At 36.9% G+C, this 26,451-nt stretch overlaps 1 protein-coding gene across 1 annotated transcript in view; it reads right to left on the bottom strand.

Annotated features, from left to right (window-relative positions):
* Positions 1-26,451, bottom strand: part of LOC108750466 — a 129,372-nt gene that overhangs the window by 64,844 nt on the left and 38,077 nt on the right. The gene's annotated exons all lie outside the window — the stretch shown is intronic.

Below are 26,451 nucleotides of genomic sequence, written 5' to 3' on the forward strand. Positions count from 1 at the left end.
CGAAAAATCGATTTCTCCGCGAGATTTTCCCTCTCTCTCTTTCTCTCTCTCTCTCTCTTTCCCCTATTCCTCGGCACGTGGTCCGCTTAAATAGGACGCGTGGACGGGACTTAGATTGCATAGACCCGGGGGTGTGTTACCATGGTGGCTGCGCGTGGAAGGGTGCACCGCATGGTTTGAACGCGCGCGGGGGATGAAACCGACCTGGGACATGGTCCGGAGGGTTGGGCGACGCCATTGCCTATATGTGGGGTGGCACAAAGGAAACCGGAGTACTAACCAGGGCATTAGCAGGGAACCTACGCTTCCGACAAACAAGTTCAGCCCTCGGCCGAACCTTCGTCGGGCCCCCCTCTCGACATCCCCGTCTTTTTCTCCCTATGTCACCCTTTGGGAGCCGCGCGACCTCGTTTCCAGGGGATGGAAGTCCGGTCCGCGTTGCCTCATATCGATTGTGGGGAGAACTATAGGGTACCGGCTTCCGTTCTAGTTTTGAACCTACGAACGCTGTCCATTCAACGCTCCGCAGCGTCTCTAGAGAAATCGGAAGCTTTACCTCATGTCGGCGCAACGACGCGCGTTCATCATATTCGAATAAAACCTGCTCGTACTTCCTATAAGCAGAAAAATATTTGCACATGACTTATACAATAATTAGGAAATTTAACAAGATAACGCAAAAAGCTTGATTATCATGAAACTAAAATATAATCTGTAAAATAATCATCTTAGAAAACATTATATATATGTATATATATATAAAAGATTAGCAATACGTAATTTTCGATCTCGTTAAACTTTATCGAATTGCAAATATCTTTCTGTTCCTAAAGTTAATTCAGGTTTTAACTAACTGAAAATGTTCGTTGATCTGTTCGGGCGCGCGTTTGTGATTCGTACGGTCAAGAACGAGTACGATCGACTGTCGCGTTACGGTACGATCGCGCGTCCCCCTAAAATCAATTAAAGTTGTTCGAAACTATCTGTGTGTACGAAGAGACCGAGTGGCTCCCACATATCTCGAGAGCAACTCCTCCCTCTACTTCTCTCCTCTCCTCCGCGTTCGCTCTAAACCGTCGCCTCTCTCGTGTGCACGCACGCGTTCTCTCTATCTCGGTTCTCTTCTCTGTCAATCGGTCATTTGATTGCCCTCACCGCCCCCTCCCCGTCGCCGCAATCCCGTCGAATTAACCCGTGGAGTCAGAATCCGCTCGAGCACGAGGTGAAGTAATGGTCGGAGAGACGTTCCCACTTAGTCCGACGTGCTCGGTGGCGCGTCACCCGCTCGTGCATCGGGATATCTTTCTTCTTGCCGAGGCATTTGGCACTTAGGCGCTTAGAGAAGAGAGCCGCATGTAGAATTGCCGGACAGCGTTGATGCCAATAAACTGCTACGTTGCGAATAATTTTGAATTCAAATGGAGAAAATTATAGATAAGAAACGTTTGATGTATATTCTACATCAGCGGAATCTCTTGTATTAGACAATACGTAACCGAATAAGGCTCCGAGAAATAAATCAGAAACTCGAAATAAGCCAATGTGAGCCAACGCAGGATATATTTGCGCGTGAAATATATATATATTAACAGATCAAATACAATTAATTAACGTGTTAATCCTTATTTTTGAGATATCCTCAGTATAATAAAAAAGATTAATAGGTGTTTTTATTTATAGCAGAACCATGTTGTTAAGACGAATATCTTATTAGATTTTTTTTCTATTCAGATTTTCCCAACAAAGTCCTCGCAATTAATCATGCAACTAATACGTCGTCCCTTAAAAATAAAATTAAAGTAAAACCTATATGTATATTTGCCTATGCAAGATTTTTTAACTAATCGAGATTAGTAATATTAAGTTATTTTCGAAAAACAAAACGTTATTCATTCAAACATGTGTACTAAGCAAAACCAATTTTCTCAAATATTCACAAGTTGGAAATTTTGCTGGTGCGAATTCCCATCTGCGCGTGTCATTTACAGAATTAATTGCAAGTGTTATGCGGAAAAAATTATGACTTCGCTAGACCAGTCTGTTCAAATAGAGTTTAAAACTTCGTCGACAAAAATTGAGAAAAGGGTGCTAAGTCCGCTTTAACCGTCGATCACAAGTTCGGGTGCATCCACCCCCTGCATCTCTCGTTTACCACCCCTAGACGCGGACGCACCCCGAGAGCGTTTCGCGTATTAGTCATTCCTGGCGCAGCTGGGATCGGTCCCCCGGGGGTGCCGGTCGTCGTTCCCCCTCCTCTTACTCGCCGAATCAATCTCGGCTTATCCTGCAGGAGGGGTAGTTGGACTACTCTCGGCCGGCAGAGACCCCACGGATTTTTGTCGTCCCCCGCTCCCCTTCGTCGCGTGGTCATTGGTCCAGGAAACTGGGCTCCCGCCGAGAAATAGCGACCACGTCACACTATCGAACCACGAAAATCGATCGGGATGCATTGATAATGTCTGTCCAACGGACAGTTAAAGCCCCGCTATGAACGACGTGTGACAAACATTATTGCGAATGTTAGAGAGAAAGAGAAGATATCATTAAAAAAAAAGTAGAAATCTTTTTTATATCCTCTTGAACGGGTAAAATTTCCATTAAATAATTTCTTTAATTATATTTTATAATAGATTATTATTATGTTATATTATATTATAATCATATGTAGCATATATTAAAAAACAAATTATTTGTTCATTAAAATATGTATATCAAAACTGGCAAAAGATAATTTATTTTTTTTTTTTAAAACGAAGCACAAAGTTGTGTGTTTTTCTTTAAAGATGTTTTTAATGCTTTATACATGCTTCAAACGTTATTATTAAAAAAACGTTAAAAACATCGATTAAACATATTTAAAATATGCTTAATCGATGTTTTTAACATGGTTTTTTACTATGTTTGCGAACATTTAACCTGTTTTTTTATCAACCCTGATGCGCGTGCGCGCACACACATACACACACAATAATTTCTCAAATTATGCATATACAATCGTAGCAGTTCTACATTACATACATATTTATAGAAATTATTACATAAAAAATATTTCATGCATTAAAGATATATGTATATAATTTTATAAGATATATTATATCTCTTGAGTAAAAAATTTTCATTCTTTTTAATTAATCAGCTATTTCTTGAAAATTACGGATTAAGAAAACAACGCAATAAGGTCATGCCATAACTATTCTGATAAAAATAATAAGTATAAAATGAAAGGAGAGAGAGAGACACGCACTAATAGTAGAAAAGTAAAAACGCTTAGTTGATAGATAATAAATAGATCACACAACATATATAGCGAATGCGATCGATTCCATGTAATTTAATCACGAAGCTTATCACTGAGACCTAACCACGATTTTTCCCACATCAATAACCAACTCTTCGAACTCATAAAATTTAATTTAGGTTTCTTCAAAGAGATTCAGCTTTCGATGTCTTCTATTTCTATTGAATAACGACACTGTTCAACAATATCGGACATATGTGTCTATAAGAACTTTTCTTTTATTAAAATCGATTTAAAATTTAAAAACAACATATATATAAATTGCAAATTTTTAATATTAAAAAATATTCTATGACAATATAATCATCCCTTTAAACAAAAAATTTATTTTTTCAGAAATTTAAGCATCTTGTATAGATAAAAAATATTAAGATTAGGTAATAACTAACAAATTAAAAAGCTAAAAAGATGAATTTTTAAGAAGGTATTATATCTTTGAAATTATTGTAAATATTGTAGAGATGTAACTCTTGTATGTTTAAAGCATGTTTAATTCTTAATATTTTTCACATACACGCGCACGCACAACTTATTACAAGATGATTAAAATCCAAGAGAGATATAAATTCTCTGTTTCAAAAGATAATCATTTTAATATGAGTAATAATGATTTATGATATTATGTACTTTTCAAAAAGGCATACAGAATAAGACTAAATAAAATCAATGGAGACTAAATGAAATCAATAAAATCAATATTTAATGCGCTTTAAGGAAGATATATGCATTTCATTTCCTTCGACCATTACCTTTCCATCCGTTTCTATAATCATAGCGGAGACAGCAATCAAAAATATTTATCCACGTATCTGTATGTAGACTGCATAAAACATATTATTATACGAAAACCTTTAATTTAGTTTTACTGTAATCTTATTTATGTAAATACGATATAATTGCTCGTCTTTAAATATGTCCTGGAGCGACTAGAAATTAAAATGAAAAAGAAAATATATAGACGGATGTTCCTGTCTTGATAATACGTTATTAACGGGATAATGATAGCGACGAGACGAGCGACATACTAATAAAGAAGTGTAAAAATAAAGCACGCATTACATTCTACAATGCTGCTCTTGCATACGGAAGATACTTTCGTTTCCTCTCGATCCTGCCATCGCATCACAGTTATTAACTTAAACAGATTGTAGTTGAGACGATTTCAGGAAACGAGGAAAATTAAGTGTATCACGTGCTTTTGTTTTTATAGACTACTTCCAGTAATAGATTATTATTCTGCGAAGCAATAATAAATGCATATGTTAATAAAAAAATCTATTTTCAGGAAGAAATCTCTCTCTCTCTCTCTCTCTCTCTCTCTCTCAAATTACTTTCAACGAAATATTTCCATTTTATCTCCTCTCAGTGAGCTTTAAGATTTCGATTAAATATCGGTTAAAGTTATCGCAGCATTACGAATAGGTGCGATAATAGCAGTTGAATGTCTAATGATGTAATACTTGATGAAACCAATCTTATCGTGATGCGGATTTTAACGACTCTTGAAGGAGTAGCCTATGATTTCCGTATGTACGCTTCCTCTTCTCTCTCTTCTCATTCCTATCGTTAATTTAAACACGCTCCGGACGATAAAAAGACAACGATGATATTAGAAGAAGAAGAAGAAGAAGAAGAAGAAGAAGAAAAAGGGAAGAGCCACGAGAGGAAAGAGAGGAATGGAAGAAGGAACCTCTGCGTGACGTCGACGTGCCACTTTGTCCGCGTGTTCGCGCGTGTCATTGACCGACATGCAACGCTCATTGGTGGCTGGAACGAGCGGCACGATCGCACGAGATGAGAACGAGAAGAAGACGAAGGCGTGGAGAGAAGGTGGAGACGACGGAGGCTGGCAAACGAGAAGGGAGGGGACCGGGTGAGAGCGGGAGGACACTGCTGTGGCTAATCTAAAGGGACGACCCGCGGGGTACGTCGTTCGCTAATCACCCTGATGAAGCTTGATGGACCGGCAGCAATTGTTTCGAATGAGACCTCTTCGCACGCTCAACTCCACGCTCGAATCACCTCCTCACTTTTCGAGCTGGCGCGACGCGGCGCGACAATCTTTCTGGCCGCGAGATGCAACCGGCTAATTAGGCTAACGGGGCCTCGCCGGATTTTTGTACGCACGAGCACGAACGACGCGCAAACGCTCAATTTGCTAAAAGCGCTCTATATGCAATCATCGGCACTTATACATATACATACGTATACGTATCCGCCGCGGATGGCAGAAAAACGTTTAGCACGCGCTGATCGTTAAAAGTTATTATTGAAAAATAAACTAATAATGACAGAGAATCACATTCTTTTTTTTTTATTACATTGTAAATGATTTTTTCCGTTAAGTCGATTAAATTCTCGTATCCTCCTATTCTTTCGTATTGAAATCGATGAAAAACGGAGAAAGAAAGCGAAATAAACAAGGAAAAATTAATTATAAAGTTGTCCGATAATTGAACAAAATTTTAGCCAAAAATTTGTTGATGGATGCGAAGTCCGGCGCAAGAAAAATATTCCACGTTTAATTTCTTGCGAACTAAAGTTATTATTTTTGGTCCATTCCGGAATCCGTTTTGTCTAACGTCACATGTCCGCCAAATGATATTCATGCAAAATTCTTTGTCTATCTAATAACAGAGGAGGAACATCGACGGATCCATGATGACGGTCAGCTGATCGATCGATCCGGCAAGACACCGGTACATCGTTCGTCCATCCGTGCGCGAGCAACGGCGTCGATAGTTCCAGCTGCGTGCCGCAATTTATAATCGTCGATCGGATCGACGGGTCATTATTCTCTCCCGCGAGATTTCACCCGTCGCTCGTTTTCTTTTTTTCTTCTTCCTCCCTCTTTTTAGCGCGAGTCGTCTCTCTCCCTTAACGAACTTCGTCAGGCTCCTTTTGAGAGATTCAGAGATCGAACTCTTCCTCCGATAGCGCGTTTGACTTTTCGGGGAATTAAGTGTTGACGAAGCTAGCGATACCGTTTTTTTCTTCAATTAGTACATTTAATATGAATATTTAATGTGAATATTTAAAATGAGATATCTTTAAACATTTTTTGATTTTGTTCAAAATATAAGGATTGTTTTATTAAAAAAAATTGCCAATACACATTTTAGAGTGATTTAATATAAAGATTTATTGCTCATCAAAACAGATGAAAAATTACTATTAAATCAATGTGTAACGGCAAAATTAATTAAATTTTAATGAATTTTTATTTTTTTATTTCTTTTTTTTTGCTATTTCGGTGAATTTCAGTCATATAATAAAAATATCAGAGATCCGCTTAAGTATCTTATTAACTAATTTAATGATTCATATGTTTCGACGTACATTTATATTTTAATACATATCTAAAATTACATTCGAAATTACTTCAACTGTTAAAATAATAATGTATTCAAGAATTATAGAAATGCAAGGATGTAAAAGCTGGTACTTGATATTAATAGAAAAAGATTGTAGTCATTAATTCGATGTTCATGGTGGATACCTATGTGTATAATTCTTTGTAAAAAAATAATATCCGTTTTTGACTCCGTCGTAATCTCGCGGATCAAGCGATTTCGCCAATATCCCATATAGGGTGAACGTCACCAAAATAAATTCGTTACGGATTCGCGGCTCACACCCGGTCGCTCCCACGTATCCCCGGGCAGAGTTGCACACGCATAATCGCCAGCACAATGCCGCCACAATGCTACCACCGAGCTGGCATTCTCCCCTTTCGAGTCGGAAAACATAAGCCGGCTTCGAACCGGCAATCGGAATTACACGGCGATTTTCGAGGCGCGCGTCGCGAACCGATCCGTCTCGCGACGCGCGTCTCGTTTTCCGAGTCAGTAGGATGTCAAGGGTTGAAACGAATGACCGATTCGATCATCCTCCCTTTTGCGTGCATCACGTCCTCAAAGGGACAGTTAGCTATTGTTGCATCGGCGGAAAAAAAAATATAAATCGCGCGAAATTGACGTCCGGCATCGGTCCGCGTATCAAAACAGGGGATTAATCCGGAAAGCTTTATTCTTTTTTCATGTATATGTTTTTTTTTAGTGTTGAAAAATCTAAATAACTACCATGACTTTTTACGTTACATCGTACTCAAAATTGATTTGTGAGAACGAATATGACTCCGACTCTTTTTCAACGTGATAAAATTTTTATCTTATAACTTATCGTAGAACGTTAAATTCTCAAAGTAAAACATAAAAATATCCAGCCGAAGAGATTGGAAAACAAAGTCGCATATATATATATATATATAAAGTCGTGAGAAAAGCATATGACCGAGTACGGCCCTGAAATTACAGACAGAAATTACAGACTCGGCCTCGCGGCAACGATCTCTAACGAGATTCGTTTGTAGTCGGAGAACGATGGCGACGATCTCAACGAGATCCTCTTGTGATCTACGATCGCGCGAACATCTCGGAAAGAACCGGTCTTTGTAGCCCGACCTATTGCCGGGATCAACGTGCGCGATGGAAAAGTCATGGAAAGAACTATCTCGTTGATCTCTTACAAAGTGCGAATATCGCGTTACACGCATTATGCTTATTTCAATATCCTGTTCACGATGCTCTTCGCTTTAATTCATTATCACATGATTTCATCAGATGAGAAGTTATCCATTAGATATTTCTCTTTTGATCCCCGTGATTTCGTATGAGAAACGTAATAAGCTTGTCGAATGAATGATTGCTTTTTTTTTTTATTCGTCGAAGTAAATTCACCACTTTCGTAATGCTTACCAGATTCTAAAAGAGATTGATCGGATTTAATTCGCTTTAATAACGCATTATGTGTAATTCAGGAGAGAGAAGATCGACGGTTTAAATAGAAGTTATAAGAAATTGATAAAATACATAATTGCGCTTAGATATCAATTTTTAGAACAAATTCTATAAACAGACGATAAAAATGTTCGCTGTGCAGAACAGAAAAATAAGTAATAATTGACGAGCGATGTGCTATCCGAACTTTGTTCGACATATTTATGCGAAAAGCAGGACTGGTAAAACGAAGCTAGAAACCAGCAGTTACAAAGTTTCAGCCGCCGTGCTTCATTACTACGGCGCGTATCTTATCTTGTAGGGTACAGTAGACAGATCTGAAAACTCATCGCTATTGGAACGACGGTTCCGGCGCCGGTTTTGAGAGATACGGGTCGTATTACTATTGGTGGAAACGGACGCGTAAGAGAAATGGAAAAGAGAGGAGGGCAAAAAAAAAAAAGAAAAGAGAGCACACTGTGCAAGAGAGAGAGAGAGAGAGAGAGAGAGAGAGAGAGAGAGAGAGAGAGAGAGAGAGAGAGAGACAGAACGCTCTCTCGGTCCCGTAGATGGTGCAAAAGAGGATAAAGAGAAGGGTGGCGGTGGACCTCCCTATTGACAACGGCTTTCATCTTTATAATTCAACCCCTCGCAACACCCTCGATCCATTTTGCCTTCTCTACCCCTGCATGCCGCGCTGTGATGCTTTTTTACCATCTCTCCATCGTTCCGCATGTCGTATAACACATGGCGGAGGCGGACTTACGCCCTTTCTGATCGCTGAAAAACCGACGCGGTGCTCCTCTCCGTTTCGCCATTATCCCGTCACCGTCACCGAGGTTTCGCCCGCGAGATATATAGCAATGTTTCCACACAATTCAATCCGCATCGAGAGATTCTAATGGAAAACAATGTTTACCTCTCTGTCGACAATTAGACTACTCTCTAGAGTAACATGATATTTGCTAATTACAGAAATCGTACCACATTCTGGAATTGACTGTCAATATAATAGATTAAATGTCAATATACATATAATTATGCTTCGCGCGCGACGGTATGTATTCTGTACGCGTACCTAACTTCTTTAAAATACTCGTGCTAAACAAAATACAAAATTGTCGTAGATAAATATTGGTAGAGATTTAATGAATCATATATTTGACGAATTCCTTTAAATGCACAATTCAACTGTCATTCTATCCTCGAGAAATATAAAAATATTTAGACGTGCATTAAAAATATCTCATATCTTTGTCCTGCTATTCAGTTCTCTTATTTGCAATTGGATGAATATATACTGCAATATCACGGCGCAACGTAACATATTCGTTCTCTGGAAGCGAAATATGCATTAAGCGGCAGGGCAGTGTGCCAACGCGGTGAATTAGACGCTATAAAATCTGACGACAAAAGCGCACGATCCGCTTATGCGCGACACATAAACGGGGTCTTACGAGACGCCGCGCCGTGTCAACATCTGCATCGGCGTCAGTTATATTGCAGCCGTAATGGCGATCGCGATTGCGACATGATCATGAAACATGAGTCACGTTACAAACGCTCAGGACATGCCGGATCCTGTCAACCGCAGACAGGAAACCGGGCGTCGGTCAATTATTTCGAAATGTTACGCATCTCGTAATGTTCGCCTAATACGGATTCATTCGTCATCAGGCCAAGCGCCGTCCGGCGACTTCGTTCAGAAAGAGATGACAAAATTCAATTAAACTGCAATGGTTGCGTGCACGTAATGTGTTTAAGCGAATCTAGTTCCTTAATAATACAGGTTAATGATATTCTTCTTAATACAGCATAATTTTCGTTCTTCTAAAATGTAAATTTAATCTCTGCCTCAAATCTGATTTTATTGAAACCATGTTAAAACAAATTTTTTCAATTCACGCGCACTTTAACGAGTAACTCGTACTAAACGATTTAATTTTTTTTAAATTTTGATTATTTTTTCAACATATGTAGATATATTAGATTTCACAATCAGATGATGTGGATAAAATTAAATAATGTCAACGGATAATGTCTTCAAATTTAATGTACATTATAATGTGCGCAGAATCTGAAGGAGTTAAGGTTCAGAGGTCAAGTACGTTAAATATTGATCACCTACACTACATATACTACGATTGAAATCTTAACGAGGAATGAAACAAGGCTGCGAAATCGATACATCGTGTCGTCTGGATGTTCTAAAGTTATGCTAGAGGGGAAAAAAGTGGGTGAAAGTGCCTGAAAGGAAATAGTGATCTTTAAACAAACCGTGGTTTTTATATGATCTTTTTCCAACAACGTGCAGGGAGGTCCCATGTGTATCACAGTCCTGCCTACATATCTGGACCTCCTGGAGTTTAACTGTCGCATATGTATGCCCGTTCAGGGAAGCATGTAATATGATTCTACGCATAAATATCATTTTTCAAAAACCGAGATAATGTAACAAAAATTTTGTAATTTAAAACTAAAAATTTTGCACACATGTCTGTAAAAATACCAAAAAAAAAAAAAAAACAAACGAAATTTTCTACAATTAATATCCAATATACTTACTATAGCATCAAAATTAACTGCTAAAATACGTAAAATGTTATTCAAGTGACATTAAAATAAAATTAAATTTTGACAGAGAAAAAAACATTTTAACGATTTCTTTTTAAATTGTCACCATCTATCAAATATAGTCGTTATAAAACATCACATATTTCCCCTACTCTCGCAACGCCGTACTTCTAAAAAATTTTTTTGAGACTTATGATGATAAATCTGTCCTGCGTGTGCAAGCTACTGAACGCATTCGTGTTGCATCATGCGTGATGCTTTGTCGTCGACGCATTTTACGGACGCGGACAGGTTCATGGAAAAGGCGGTAGCGGGACGTTGAAACGAGCGCAGATGGTGCCCCGTGTGGTTTACGACGTGGTACGGACCCTTCCATATGGGGATGATACCGTTTAACCCACCCTGGGGACCTGCAAGAGTGTCGGATGACGTATACCGCTGCGTTGCTCTCCTCTCTTGTCGGGAACGTTCCTCCATTTTTACGGGCGACCCCGTGGAAGAAAACACCCTGATCTTAGAGTGTCGCAGGTTGTGCACTTTAGGGTCGATACACTTGCTGCTACAACATCCTCCTGTCTTCGCGCGACATATCGTCGCGTTCGTCGTGACGGAATAAAATTTAATGCCACTTTTCCGAAACTCGTCGCGTGCAAAACTATCTCGTGAGAATAAGTCGCCAGTCGCCCCTCTTTCTACAGAGGCTTCTTGTAAATTTAATCATAAAAAAAAAATCAATGTAGAAAACATTTTTCTTTGATTGTATTCGATGTAGTTTCCAAATAACTAATATTGTAGCAGAAAGTTAATTGAGAAAGGAAGATAGACGATGCAATTAAAAAAAGATTCAATTTGAAATAAGAAATATGATCTGGTTTTTCTCTTTGTAACAATAATTCAATAGACTAAAACTTAAACGCAGATCGTAAGTTTTCTAAAATTCCTGCGTGTGACATTAAAATCTAATTCTTTTTGAACCGCTGTCTTAAGATTTCACAAGCTCGTTTATCACTCACGACCGATCAGCAGTTAACTTTTCCAACTGCTGTTAGAACAATCGTCGAGACGCACCATCGTCCACAATGCATGAAATTTTGGAATTTCCTTCGTCATCCAGCAACTAAGTCGATACTAAGTTTCAGCTCGTAAATCACCGAAAATTTTCCAGATTTTTCAGTGTTCGCTGGTCAACTCGAGTTCAACTAACGACCATATTGTATTTAATCATCTATTTTATGTCTAGCGCTGCCTGACATCACAATGAGAAAAATTTTGGAAAGTCGATTATCTTGAAATGCGTGAAGATCGATCGTCATATGGTATTTTTTGTTTCTTTCACAAGTATTTTCTAAATAATATTACATGCTAATGATGAATCATATGCAGATTAGATTTTCCGATTTTTTTGTGACAATTTAGAAAACTAAACTAATTTGTTACGAAAATTTTTATATTACATATAATTAAAATAGTTTTCAATATTTGATTTCTGAAATTATTTATTCGACCACCAAGATAATTTAAGAGAAATCAAACATCCACAATTTTTTTTTAAATAAAAATGTTTCTATGTTTTGTATTATTTTAATCACCTGTTAATCTAATAATAAAAAATAGACGTAAAAGCAAATTAAACACTTTAATAAAAAGAAAACCACTTTTTATTATATCTGCGTCATTTTTTCTGGTTATTTTTAATACAAGATAGCTTTCATATGAAAAGAGCGACGGCAATCTGGTCAAGCATGTGATCACCATATTGTGTTCCGGTCGAGAAATTCCACAGTCTCGATCCCGCGAAGGGCGATACCTGTTGAAACGATCTGGAATCGTGTTCAATGTTCATCCTGCAAAGGGTCGGAAGAATCTACCCAACATTTTTGAAAGACTTCGTCCTATCGAGGATGATTCCTTTCTTTTCACCTGCGACAACCTATTATAGGGACTTCAAGAGAAATATGTACGATTCTCTATTTCCCCTTACCTATCGACGAGTTTTAGGAAGTCTATTATAGGGAGTCGATTTAAAGAAAACAAGCAGAATCGGAAAAGCGCGAAATAAAATATTTATACAGAGAATTCAAAGTGAGAATTTTGAAGTGAGCCAGCATCGTTTTTAATAGCAAAAAAAACCCAATTTAAACATCTCTTAAAATTCCACCCCATTACAGTTTTAATTAGATGTTTCAAATATTTTTCAGATGGGAAAATTCACTCAATATTCACCGGAGAGAATCTATCAACTTCAAATCTAAAATATTGCGTAGTAGAAATATTGCGTATTAGAATTCGACGTAACAATATCACGATTGCGATGGTCGCGCGAAAGTTTAGCAAAAAAGTACGTCGACATAATGCGCGACTTCGCGGTTTCCCTGTAATGTTTCACAAGCGTCACTTTGACAGAGATCGACGAGGCGAGTTTAGCAAAAAATACAATATTACAAAACTTCTTAATCGTGGGATATAAACGCCTCAATTTCGTGCTCTCTCTCGTATTACAGAGAGGACATTATGGAAGCGGAGGCGGGCCAAAGCTCTGGAGAAGAAACGTTCTTCGTTCTTTTCCTCTCTCGTGGAAACTTATATTATCCCGGCTGTGTGAAAGGTTACCCCCATCGCGCCGAGGGCTGAATGCGACACACGTGCGTTCCTTCGCGTCCGTCCTCCCTCGTGTGCCCGTCCTTCGATAATTACTTCTCTGACTTCTCTCACAAAAACCAACGACTTTCTCGCGGCAGGTTCGTGTTTGTCTCGTTTATTTCTCTCTGCGCCCATTCGCTTCGCGTGTGCATAAATCGACGTAATTTAATCGCTTACATATCACGAGGGAATCTTACTTACTTTTTTCTTTTTTTTTTTTTTCGATTCAAAACCATTTGTATTCCTTGATATAATTTAAGCTATACGAGTACATCTTCTTTTATGCATAATTAGGCGTACAATATAATATATTTTAAATAAATAAAATAAGATAAATTGAGCTCTCGAGATATAATAAATAAATATAAATTAATGACAGGCGATTCAGAGCAAATATATTTTATACATAATTTCTGAGATGCGTCTGTGTAGTATAATCAATACAAAAAAATTTATTAATTTATGTATGAAAAAAAGTCAGAAAATATAACGATATCAAATATAAAAATAATTATTTACAATGTCCTTAATGTATTTTAAGATGAGCAGGCCATCTACTTGTTAGACTTGATAAACATCGTCAGACAAAATACCATCATTTTATACATTGTTTATCTCTATGCAAATTATAGAGTTCATTATATTCTCCGATCGTAATTCTCTTATAAAAATAGATAACATTCTTTCATCACGTTCTTTCATGTAACAATTTTTACTTAATGACTCTTACTTTCATTCTCATATATATTCGATAAGGAATACATTATGTGTATACTTTTAAATGAGACACGCGAGCGACTTCATCGATAATCCATTTTCTCCAGTCTCTTCAGTGAAGAGACTTCGCCCCGTGAAAGACACTGGCTATTGACACCAGGTCGCAAGTAAACTCGACTCGAAAGAAGCGCCCTTTTTCCCCAATGCGAAATATATTCCGGGTGTATCGCGGCGAGTTCGTTGGCACCGCGAAGTCAAGAAAACGTCGCGCGCGACAGGTGCTTAAAGCCCGTTCCTCGCGGCGCGGCGTGTCGCAGTGTACACGTACATCCGGGGTAAGTGCACGAACCGCTCGGTTTCTCATCGAGAATACGTAATCCCGCGACACGCGCGGGCATACCAATTCCTCCCGTTACATGAAATACCGCCGGAGAACTGAGGAGCAGGAGGTGGGTATATCCGCGCTCTCGTCAACGCGTCGGCGTCGGCGTCGGCATTGGCGAAGTTAAGTGGATCTCGAAATAATCGGACGCGCGTGTCGCATATTGATCAAGATTTCCCACCCACCCTCCTACCATCCCCAATCGATCCGACGTCTCGAAAAGACACGTCGCGTTAATCCATCGCGAAGTTCAATGAACAATCGACACTTTTTTCCTTATTTCGTTATTAAAAAAAAAATCGCTGTTATTTTGATATATTTAATTATAATAGCAGCTGTCCTATTCCGTTATTGCACATACGCGAATCAATGAACGTTATTTGCTGATACATCAGTAACATTAACCCTTTTAGACTTTATATTGTAATGTATATCAGATTTGAAGAATGTTATCCGTTAAAAATATTTAGTTCTATCGACGTTATTTCAGTTATCTGATGTACGTACATAATAATGTATATGTTGAAAAATAGTCAAAATTGTGAAAAAATTAATTGTTTAGTATGAATTAATTAATTGTTAATAAGTAATTAATTTAGTATAAATTATTTATCATTATGTGTGCATGTGAATTAAATGGAAAAAAAAAACTGTTTAACATGACTCCAATATAAAATCAGGAGTTAACACAAATTCCTCAATCATGAAATTCCATAACTTTTTCCTCATTTCCAGAGAAAAATTTCATGATTTTCCCTGATCCATTTTAATAATATTCTGACATTTTATTGTAGTTTCGTTCTGATTTGGAAACCGTCAAATATTTTGTTGAGAGAGCAGTTTAACATAAGCAACGTGAATTACCATTAACGTTACTGATGCCATTTGCATTTAATTAAGTTGGTACTATACCAAAACTGCGCAGATGCGATGTACACATATTACTCTTTAAAGTCAAGAATTTTAATTTTTCAGAAAATTTTACAAAAGTCTTTGATATTTGCCTGATATTTCCAGTTTTGTGGCAACTCCGATTAAAATTCGAAGTATTGGTCTTGAAAAAACTAGCAAGTTATCAATCACTTTTTATTAAATATTCAACTATTAATTACGTAATTTTAAGCCCAAATTAATATTTACCGACATTAACAGAATGAATAATAGATTTACTAAAAAATGTGTGTTTACTAAAATTGTGTTACCATGTTGATTTATCATGTTGTTATCGCTTAGTTCTTTTCCACTGAAATAAGCATATTTTAAACGATACGTTTTCGATCCAACCACATCAGTGACACTATTAAATGGTAATAGTGCTGGTAACGTTAACGGTACGGTAGTATGGGTGTCGCAGACGGGTTGGAAGGAAGAGCAGCACTAGCGGGGGTGGCGGAAAAGCACGGCGCCGAGGGGTGCAGGGACGGCACGAACGGAAGCGAAAGGAGAACGTCGGAGAGAGGGAGCGGAAGGACTCGGTGCGCCCGGGGGCGTGGGTGGAAGCTCGAGTCGAGACGACGATGGGCACCGCGGGGGTGGACGCGGACGGGGGAGACCGGAACCGGAACCAGGGAGCGCAGGAACACGAACAGACTCGACGTCGACGGTGGCGTCGGCGTCGGCCCCGATATGGCGGAAGCGTCGCGTTTGCCGGAAGTCGCCAAGGAAATGAAATGCCTCCCAGCCGGGGAGGCCGCCCTTCCCGCCCCCATGAGTTTCTACCGCCGCCTGCCGCCCACCGGAACCGACGTTCCTCGCCAGGATTTCCAGAGTTCTCCTCTTTCTAGGGAACATAGCGAGGGCGGTGGCGGTTGGTGGCGGTGGCGGTGGCGGTCGGGGTAAAGTGAGGGAGCGTCGAACTTGCGTCAAGTACGAGAAAACGAGGGAAGGGTCTCGAGAGACGTTCGTTCGCGCTTATTTCAAGAGACACGAAAATAAAAAGAAGAGGAAGAGCGTTACGTGCGACGAAAAAGTATACGAAATACTTATTACGAAACGTATTACTCAGCAATTCAAACCGAGAATCAACGTAGAATTGGCGTATAAATGTGAAATTTCGGGAAATTATTTTGATAAAAGAGATATTCTCTTGGACATCTATTTCTACAAATCTCAAGTATAATCGTAAGCCATCATTTTATAAGTAAGATTAACGATTGTTCGAATGTAAAAATATGCTTTCGCTCCCACTGTATGAACATTATTTGCATTTATCTGACCCAATAATTAAAACACGGAAAAAGGTGATGGCGAGTCTAATTATCATTCTTTACAAACGCGATGTTTTATTTCTCAGTAAACGTCGCTTCGTGTATCTGGCGAACGTGATGATGCCGCACGCGAACGAAGATATTCCGACTTCCGTCCGTACGCAGGAATTTCTTCCTGGAATAGTTTGAACGCCGGTTAATCGAGTTCTTCATTCGAATTCTATCCACGAGAAGAAGGGAAAAAAAGGGGGAGGTCGGTCGGAGTCGCAAGCTGAGTAACCAACTCCGATGACTCGTCGGTGTTTAATGATAGTCACAACGATAACATCTATCATGGTAATAGATGATGACGAGTGTAACTGTCATAAGATTGGATCATTCCATTGTATTGGATTAACTATTCAACTGTTTATTCATTAATAATAGCTTATTAATATTATACTCTTTCAAATCTTCGAAGTGGAATCTAATTCTAAAGTGACAAAGGATGGCGATTGAGCCAGGATTGAAAAAGAATGGCTCAACTGTTAATTTCTAAGAACGAGATTTCTCTCTCCAAAGAGTTTAAAGAGTAAATAAAGTCCGTAATATAATATATTCCGCACAAACATTTGTATCAGCTGTTTAAATTTAACAGAAGAAAATATTTATAAAATTATAATGGTTCGACGGTTTTTCTGATTAATCGCTGTAATTTCGAAAGATATACGGTACTTTGATTTTATTTAAAAAACTCGGGAAAATTAAAAGGCGGTTCATAGCAAGTTTATGATAGCTAAGTAAACCATTTATTATCGTTAAGCCGCTGGCGGTTATTTATATCGCCATTATCTAAATAAGACCAATCGCGCGTTAAAACGCTCGTCGCACAAAAAAACTGTTGTCGTTAGAAAAAAAGAAGGAATAAAAAAAAACCGTCACGCACTTGCATTCGTGTACGAGTCTTACTCCATTCCCGTATATCAGATAGTCTTCGTACTCCTTGCAAGCCAGCAATGGATGACGCGTTATTTTCCGATGAGATTATTTCCGGTAAGTCCGCGTGATTCTGCATCGCGTCACTTCCTACTCCGCTTCGTCGTCGACGTCGCCTTCTTCCTCTTCTTCGCGTAATTTTCGCGCCGGCTTCGTCGTCGCTCATTGTCAGACTCATTGCGCGAAATTACGTCATCTTGTGGAAATCGTTGCTGCTTCCTGCGCGCGTACCCGAGGCGTAGCGAAAATAGTTTCGCGCGAGCTCGTTGTAAGTAAGAGGGAACATGAGTTAATTCGAGAATGCTCTTAACGGGCAAATTATCCGTCGCAACGACTCGCCAGCGACTATATAAAAAGAACTTGCCATTCTGACCACGAGCGTTACGAACCGAAAAGAAATGTAAGAAGTGTTATACATATCATAGCGATACCTTTACATAATATATTATTATTCATTTTATATATGGGAGGACAAAGAATATTACAATGTTATCTAAATATGTCACAAATCTGTAAAACGTAATATTTCTCTAATTTAATTGATATACTTAATTAAAATGCAATAATCTCTATAATGTAAGCGGTAAATTGCAATAAAATTTTCCTAAAATTTTCCAATTTCAGATCGCACTTTTAAATGATTTTAAAATGATTTAGAAAAGAAGGTGATTTAGATAATCAGTCACAGAACAAGATATATCATTCGTTATGGATCTTTTCTCTTACATACCGTGCAATTGCAAAATTGATAAAAATCGGTCTTTTTTTCACGCACGCTAATGTCGAGGTTGAACACTTCTCGATCTTAATCTTTGTAGCGCGCACTGACCGCCTCTTTCTGACTCACGAGAACCACGAGCGATATCGTGAAACGGACGTGCCGATGACACGATAGCATTATTCATCGTACCGCGGTACTTCGTTTCCTCGACATCGTCGAAAAGCCCGCGGAGACTTCCGGTCGCGACGGAACTCCTGCGCTCACCGACCCTGACCGACCGTGAGTCGTACACACCCGTGACAATTAGTTCCAGCAGTGATTCGGTTCCCACGCGGTACGATCAGGCCTATTAATAACGTCTTCCGATTTCCCTGCCTTGGTCTAATCTTCAGCTTGCCATCGAATCTTTGACCTGTGACTTCAACGTAAGATGAAAATATGAAAATGTCGCATGTCCGACCCGGAACATTTCAAATTTCATTTATGGAAGGCGCAGTTTAATAAAGATTTGATTTAAAAAGGAATTTACAAGACGGGTTCAAGTTAAATATTCAGAAGTTGAATGTATTAAAAAGGATGAATCTTTAGCAGGAACAATGTTAAGCTTTTATTTCTGATATATATATTTGATAAATCGTGAATTTGTCGTCTATTCTGTAACCTTTTAAAGGCGAGTATTGTAAAACCGCGCTTCTCTACTTGATTTATACGACATGACAGTTCTAAAATTGATTAAAATTGTATCGTTGCAACGCTATAAATTTTTCCGATATCTACCTCTTCATTAAACCGTGCTATTTCGAAATACATAATATATGCTAGCCTTTCAATCGTATTCAAGGATATTGCATTGTCCTCGACTATCCTGGCTATAATTCTTAAGGACTATAAATACACGACGAAAAGTACAGTGGCTGCAAACTATACAATTATAATCAATGTTACTCGCTGACGGAAAGCTCTATTATAGCTTATTCTATTATTGAAAGTTAACATCTGGCAAAGATTTTCGCGTGACAAGTTTAAAAGTTTCCAAGTTTGATCTCGGATAAATCAAATATCCAATGCGCTCTCATATTGTAACCGCGGTTAGAACAATGTATCCATTTGGCCGATATCAAATTCTGGCAGCAGCTGGAGCTTAGTACTTACAGAGAGAGCAGAACCGACGTGTATAGAAAATTGAAAACCGCCACAATGAAGCGGTATCAATATGCTTCGGTGTTTTTTTTTTTTTTATTTTTTTTTTTATCAGAGAATCGATCCTAATGTACTAACGCAATTAATCCGAAATTTTTCTGCTTGTCGAATAAATATTTCACGAACGTCTGTACGGCAAAACCTGTTTATAACGGACAACTTTTTTCGCAGATATCGGCAAGACGCCGCACCGTGCTACGGCCGGACGGATATATGTCACAATCCGATAATAAAATGAAATACTAAATAGGCGAATCCGTTAAACAAGAGAGAAAGAAGGCAGGAAACGATTGTCGGATAGGTACAGCGAGAATTCACGATGCTATTTCACGGTGCATGTAAATAAGGATCTTGTTCGTAGCGTAAGTCAGTAACGAGATCAATTCCACGCGCGCGGATGCCGTCACGGGAATTGGACAGGTCTGCTTTTAGCGCAAGAGATTTGTATTATTGATGAACCGTAATAACGGTCAGACAGTCCGTGCAAACGGTCTCATTACGTAAATCGAGAAGATGACAGAAGGCTGCCTTCTTTACGCGCCGATGACTATTACACGGCGAACTAATAAATGATAATAAACGGGGCGTTAAGTTTATAATAATTGTAATAATGAGTTTCAGCAGTTACCACTGTTATTAGACGGAAACATTACGCGACTTCGGAGGCACTTGTGTTATTCGCCTTTCACCGTTACCGTGGCATACCTTTCAGGTGCGAGCTCTATGTCTTTGGAACCCGGTAAAATATTCGTGAAAATTTAAACTTTCGTGATACGATTCCAGTCGTTAAGAGTCTGGATTGCAAATGTAATTAAACTCTGATGGTTTGTCAGGCTAATTATTTTTTCTCTGGAAAAAATTCGTAATTAATAGAAATTATTAATAAAGATTTAATACACATCATAACTTTTCTATATATTTAATTTAATTACTTTTCCTAATCTTTATATAATTTGCTTATTAAAATTCAAAACTTATAAAACATTCGTAAGATGTTAAAACTTAATAGCATTTGATAGATAAAACTGTAATATTTACAATTGCAGATCGTGATGACAAGCAAAATAATGTTAAAATTATAAATGTGACAATAAATTATGACAGCGAATAATAATTCGCTTTAAAACGCAAGCAGATCATTATTTAAAATTCTTCGTTAGAATAAATGAGAGCAATACTATAAATTTTTAATGAGAATTTATCATCTTTAATGTACTTTTTATTCCATACCCCTTAAAATTAATGCGCGAATTCTTGAAAGCTCTTAAAACAACGTGATCTAACACGTGTTTAACGTAGAAGCTAGATACTGTATTTCACGCCGGTTCTTTTATCTTGATACTCGTATTCTCTCATAATTTACAATTATCATAAACATTTTGTACGTGCCTGTCTGCGACGCGGTTTTATCCTGCCGGTGTACTTTAAATACTCAAGAAAATTAGTTTTTAGTGACGCGTGTTGTAATTGTAATAAAGAGTTTACGACACTTGACTTCTTTAAATTACATATAAACGAATGCTCGTTACGTTATTAACCATTTAAATGCTAACAAACACATTAACGCCTGCTTGGAAAAATTAGTAAACAATTAAATGGTTCATGATCATAATTTAATCTTGATAATGAAATGCGTTGAATGTTATATTCGAATATTATAACGAGGTATCTGACACTTATTTAATTTAACGAACAATGAAACGTCTATAACATATCATTATTCATCATGTCTATATTTATAAAATTAACTTTATTCATTTATATATATATATATCTATATTATAATTTGTTAAGAAAATTAATATATATAATTTTTATCATCACAAAGAAATATACGAAATAAAATTCGAATAATTGACGTGTTTTATCCGCTCGAGGTCAATTCGGGATCTTAACAGGGGAGAGGCTAATTTGAAATAGCTAGCCTAATGACATTCTGTTAATCTATAAATCGATGATTTATTGACAAAGTCACGATTGCGAGGCTGCGTGCAATTTATTTTTTCTCTCAACGCGATAAGAATTATCATATCCCGTTGTTGTCACAGACATATTAAGATAAACGAAGATTTTCCGTTAATAAATAAAAGTGTGTCTAGAATTACCTTCAACAACGTGTTCTAGAATTACCTTCTAGAATATTACAAGTGATATCGTTGTCTTACAACGATATGCATCGATTTGTCTAATTGTAAGATTTACATGCGTTTAGAATGTTATAGAAATCGCTTTCACTATTGTATTACTGTAACATACTTGCTTCAATATGTTAGAGTAAAGTGGTGAGAAGTAGCAGGATCTTTAGTGCTCAAGATTAGAGATAAGTGGCGTCAGTGATATTATCTAATTCAAAGCTGTGGTAGATATATAACACGTACTGTTAAATTGATTACTTCTTGACTAGTGTACATTTTTATTGAATTTAAAATAATTTTTTATAAACATTTTAAAGTATGTTTTGTTTAAGTATGCAATATATATTACGATATAGATATAACGATATAGATATAATAGGAATATATTAGAAGTTATATATCGACATTTTGCATAAAAATAAAAAACTAATTATTTAATCTCATTGGTTGATTCCTTACTCAATATTGAAAAATGTTTAATTAAAAACAATAAAAATAAAGTATATTTGTGATTAAAGATGGTAAAAGGCTGGTTAAAGAAAAGCAATGATGCAAATCATGCGAATAACAAAACTGTCGAAAGGCATTTACATTTTTATACGTTGAAAAATGATTACAATCATAATTTAACTATGATTTATAGTCATTTTTTTTAGACAACTATATATTTTAATTATTTTAATCATGCAAATATAACACTGTTCAATAAAAAATTACTTTTCCTCGAACACCAGAATAACACTAAACATTTTTTTATAATTTTTTTGAATGCCGAATATATGAATATGTGCGTTTTCCAAATTGCGTCATCACGTCATAATTTTTGAGAAAGCAAGTCTACTTGCAAAAAAGGGCTATTTTTTGTATTTTATGTATTTTGTCATATTATAACACTGCGATATTGTATAACATACTGGAAAAGTGTCATTGTAATCAAAATTAAGTAATTATGTCGTTAATACAGCTTTTAAAAGGACTTTTTAATGTCGGCAACGCTTAATAATATAGTCTTAGTCAAATATGGAGTCTGTTACAGAAAAGTTGTAAACCAAGTCATTAATGATTTAATTAGAACTGTATTTATTTAAACTTAAAAGGTTTTTAGGCTGTTGTATCTAAATCAAATGTTAAACGTGACATTAAAATGACGTTAAACGTGAAATTTAAAATGGTAGATTCAATATGACGGATATCACTTGAAAAAAAACTGATCAAATTGTTGCAAAATGTATAGATATCTTTCATAATTTTAAATTCGTTAATTTTATATACAACGGCCTAAAAAACCTTTAAGATTAATTAAACATAATTGAAAGCAATTTGGTAAATCATGAGTGATAAATTCATTTTTGTCCAATAAATTCCATACTTAACCATGAATATCTCGTTAATCATAATTGGCACAAAGAAATTTCTTTTATGGATTGAAAGTTTTAACAACATATTTAATTTTGATTGCAATAAAATTTCCCCAGGCAGCGTAATTACAATATGACAAAATATGTAAAAATATTTGCAACTTTAAATGGAAATTTCTCAGAATTGTGTCATGATGGAACAATATGAGAACCGGATGCTATTTAATGTTCATAAGACTACGGGAAATGTTTTGTCGAAGTACAGTCAATTGTACTGTTAATAATAATCACATACACACTACTTGAAAATCTTCAGTTTTTTCTTAACATATTTTTTAATTATTATTACCACATAAATAGTAAGAGAATTTAAGAAAATAATTTTGTTCACTATAATTTACTAAATGAAATAAATAATAAAAAATGTTTATTTTATTTATTATTTACATTTATTTTGCTATATTAATATTTGAAATGATCATAACTTATAATACAATTTTTTTATGTTCGAGAGAATATATATATGATTATTATTACTAACAAGTAACATATATTACATTACATTAATCATATTTTACCATGCAATTTATAGTCACGAACACCAAACACTTTTCTCTCAGTGTATTTAAAAAATGAAAGATAATCAATTATAATTCTTTTACAATCATTTCCGGTTGTCGAGCATACGGTATGGCTATCAACTGTTTATATCGTGAATCACAGGAGGAGAAAATTATTCGACAGCCGTAGCTAATCGTAATCACTTAATTACGTTACGACGCTTTGTTCAAGCGTTTGCTTCGAGTACACGAACGCGGGATCGCAGCGTTGACCGCGATCGATTATCTCGATTTGGTTGTGGCTGCGTGATTAGAATACCGATTAACCGTGATTAGACGTGACCGTGGACATTCCTGCCTCACGCAAATGCCTGTTGGTTACAATGGTGTCGAACAACAGTGTTATCTATACGGCGGGACCACGTACGTATGTACATACGTGCGTGCGTGCGTGCGTGCGTGCGCGCGTGCGTGCGTGCATTGGACCGTAAACCCAATTATGCGCTCACCTAAACCGGTATACCGCAAACGAAAATTTCTGGAGGTATCCAGGAAGGACGAAAAATCAAATGTTCTCTCTTGTTTTTATTTCATAATTATCAACTTAATATTATGAAATATTAATAAAAATAAATAAGAGGGTATAAAATCATATCATCATAGGTAAATACAGAAAACAGATAAATCGTCAATTAAAATTAGACAATCTAATAGCGTTTTTGTCTTGCAAAAATGCAGCTTGAAAATAAAAATTTATTTAAATTTTTAATCCAAAATATTACGACACAATAATTTTACATTGTTTTATCAATACAATAAAATTCGTAAAAAAGATCGTGTAAATTTTTCAACTTTGAGAGAGCTAAAAAAGGATTTTCTATATAGTCTATGATTCGCGATAACAGAGTTGTAGAGAACAATGAGAAGCCATTACAATTTCTCATCCTTCAATATCCAGATGCCTTCGTTTAGCAACTAAATCCTAACACAGAATCTCATCCAGAACGGACTCGTGGAGTGTACGATTTGCTTGGGAATTGCTAATGGAAGAAGCGTGCGCGCGAAGTGGCGGGAAGACAGAAGGATTGAGTAACGGATCGACGAACGAGGTGAAAGAGAGGCTGTAGAGTGAGAAGAGGAAAAGAAGAGAGAGAGAGAGAGAGAGAGAGAGAGAGAGAGAGAGAGAGAGAACGGAGAGACTAAGGGGATCGAGTATTAATAGAGACTCGGGCGACTGGAAGCCGGAACTGAGCAACGCGTACCTCCTCCTCCTTCTTCTCCACCGAGAGAAAGAGAGAGGTCGCCTTATTTATAAACGGCGAGATAAAGCGTGGCTGCGAGGACGTGAGAGGAAGCCGCTCTCGCACTTATACTCGGCGGCCCGCGGCTCCCACGCTTCCACGGCTGCATTACGTGCGCGCACCTCGAGCGACTGCACCCCTGACGTAATGCCAACGGTGCATTTGTTTAAAAAAAACCCACGAATACGTTATTATTTAAGCCAACTTTCTCCGCGCCCGCAACGTTTACGCGCGGCTCGCTCTCTCGGTGGCGAGAGACTTATGTCTAACAAACTGATGCAAGTATCCCCTTTTTCAATCTGCGATATTAAAAGTCTAAACAGGAAACAACGCGAGTCGAGCTGTAGAAAAAAATACAAATTTTTTTACAAAATCAAGAAAATGTAATAGAGCAAAATGTAATCTTTAACTTTAATTTATATAAGTTATAGAATTTATATCTCGTAAAAATATGAAATGTACTTTTCAAAAATGTTCTGTGTATTAAAATAATTAAACAAAGTTCCAAATATTACTATATACTTTTGTATAAAAATATTAATTGCGTGTAATATTTCTTTCATATTTTTTTAATTACACTTTCATTTTCCGTTTTATTTCCCGAATTATTTTTCGTTAAAATAAATTCCTCATTAACAATTTACGAATTTTTTCGTCTGTAACATATATATATTGAAGAGAACATTAAAGTACATCTAACGACTGTATCAGAAAGTTATTCGAGTGCTACTTAATTGTTAAAATACTTGAAATGAAAATTAGAAAATTAGAAGCAACAACGAGTTTTCTCATTTACATTTTAAGAAGAAATCTCTAGAAGAGAGGGAGAAAATACCAGTAACACCGCAATATCTCAGAGATCTCAAGGCGAATTACGCTTGCATCCTCTTAATCGCGATATTGAGAGAGACGGAATTGTTTGATGTGCCGTTAAGGTTTCGAAACAATGCATTCCTGAGTTTCGTAGAAAACTAAAATTAATTGCGGCGCGTTAATTTCCTGAGTCCCGACCTCCCCGCCCAATCGAGAATCTTATGTCATTACCGTGTCATACTTTTCACTATGGACTCGCACTTTCATACCGGCAGTAATAGCGATTGAAACGCAGATAAGCACGCGTGTGCATAACGGGCTCGCGGTGTTCTCAAGGCTGAAGAAAAACGCGCTGTCTATGCACGTACACACAGTGAGAAACGCAATTTATAGATAATGCACAATACAGTAACGTACCGTTACAACCGGTACTCGGCCTCGCGACGTTACTCCACACTAATGCCTCTCGCACGCTTTTCGCCTATTAACAGGGTTATGTGATAAGAGATGTTTTTTTTTTTAAGAACAAAATATAGTTTTTTTCAAACATGTTTTTAATGCTTCATACATGCTTAAACATGTTTTTTTATAATACTGTTTAAACATCAATTAAACATGTTTTAAACGGTTTAAAGATTTTTATCAATCCTGCCTATTAGTCGATATTTGCTGATATTTTTTTGAAATGTTCCACAATACATATATATATATATATATATATATATATATATATTTGTAGTATATATATATATATACACAGTGAGAGCAAAAAGTATTCGTACAAGGAAATTT

Source organism: Trachymyrmex septentrionalis, unplaced genomic scaffold (assembly GCF_001594115.1).
Source record: "Trachymyrmex septentrionalis isolate Tsep2-gDNA-1 unplaced genomic scaffold, Tsep1.0 scaffold37, whole genome shotgun sequence".
NCBI classification, from domain to species: Eukaryota; Metazoa; Arthropoda; class Insecta; order Hymenoptera; family Formicidae; genus Trachymyrmex; species Trachymyrmex septentrionalis.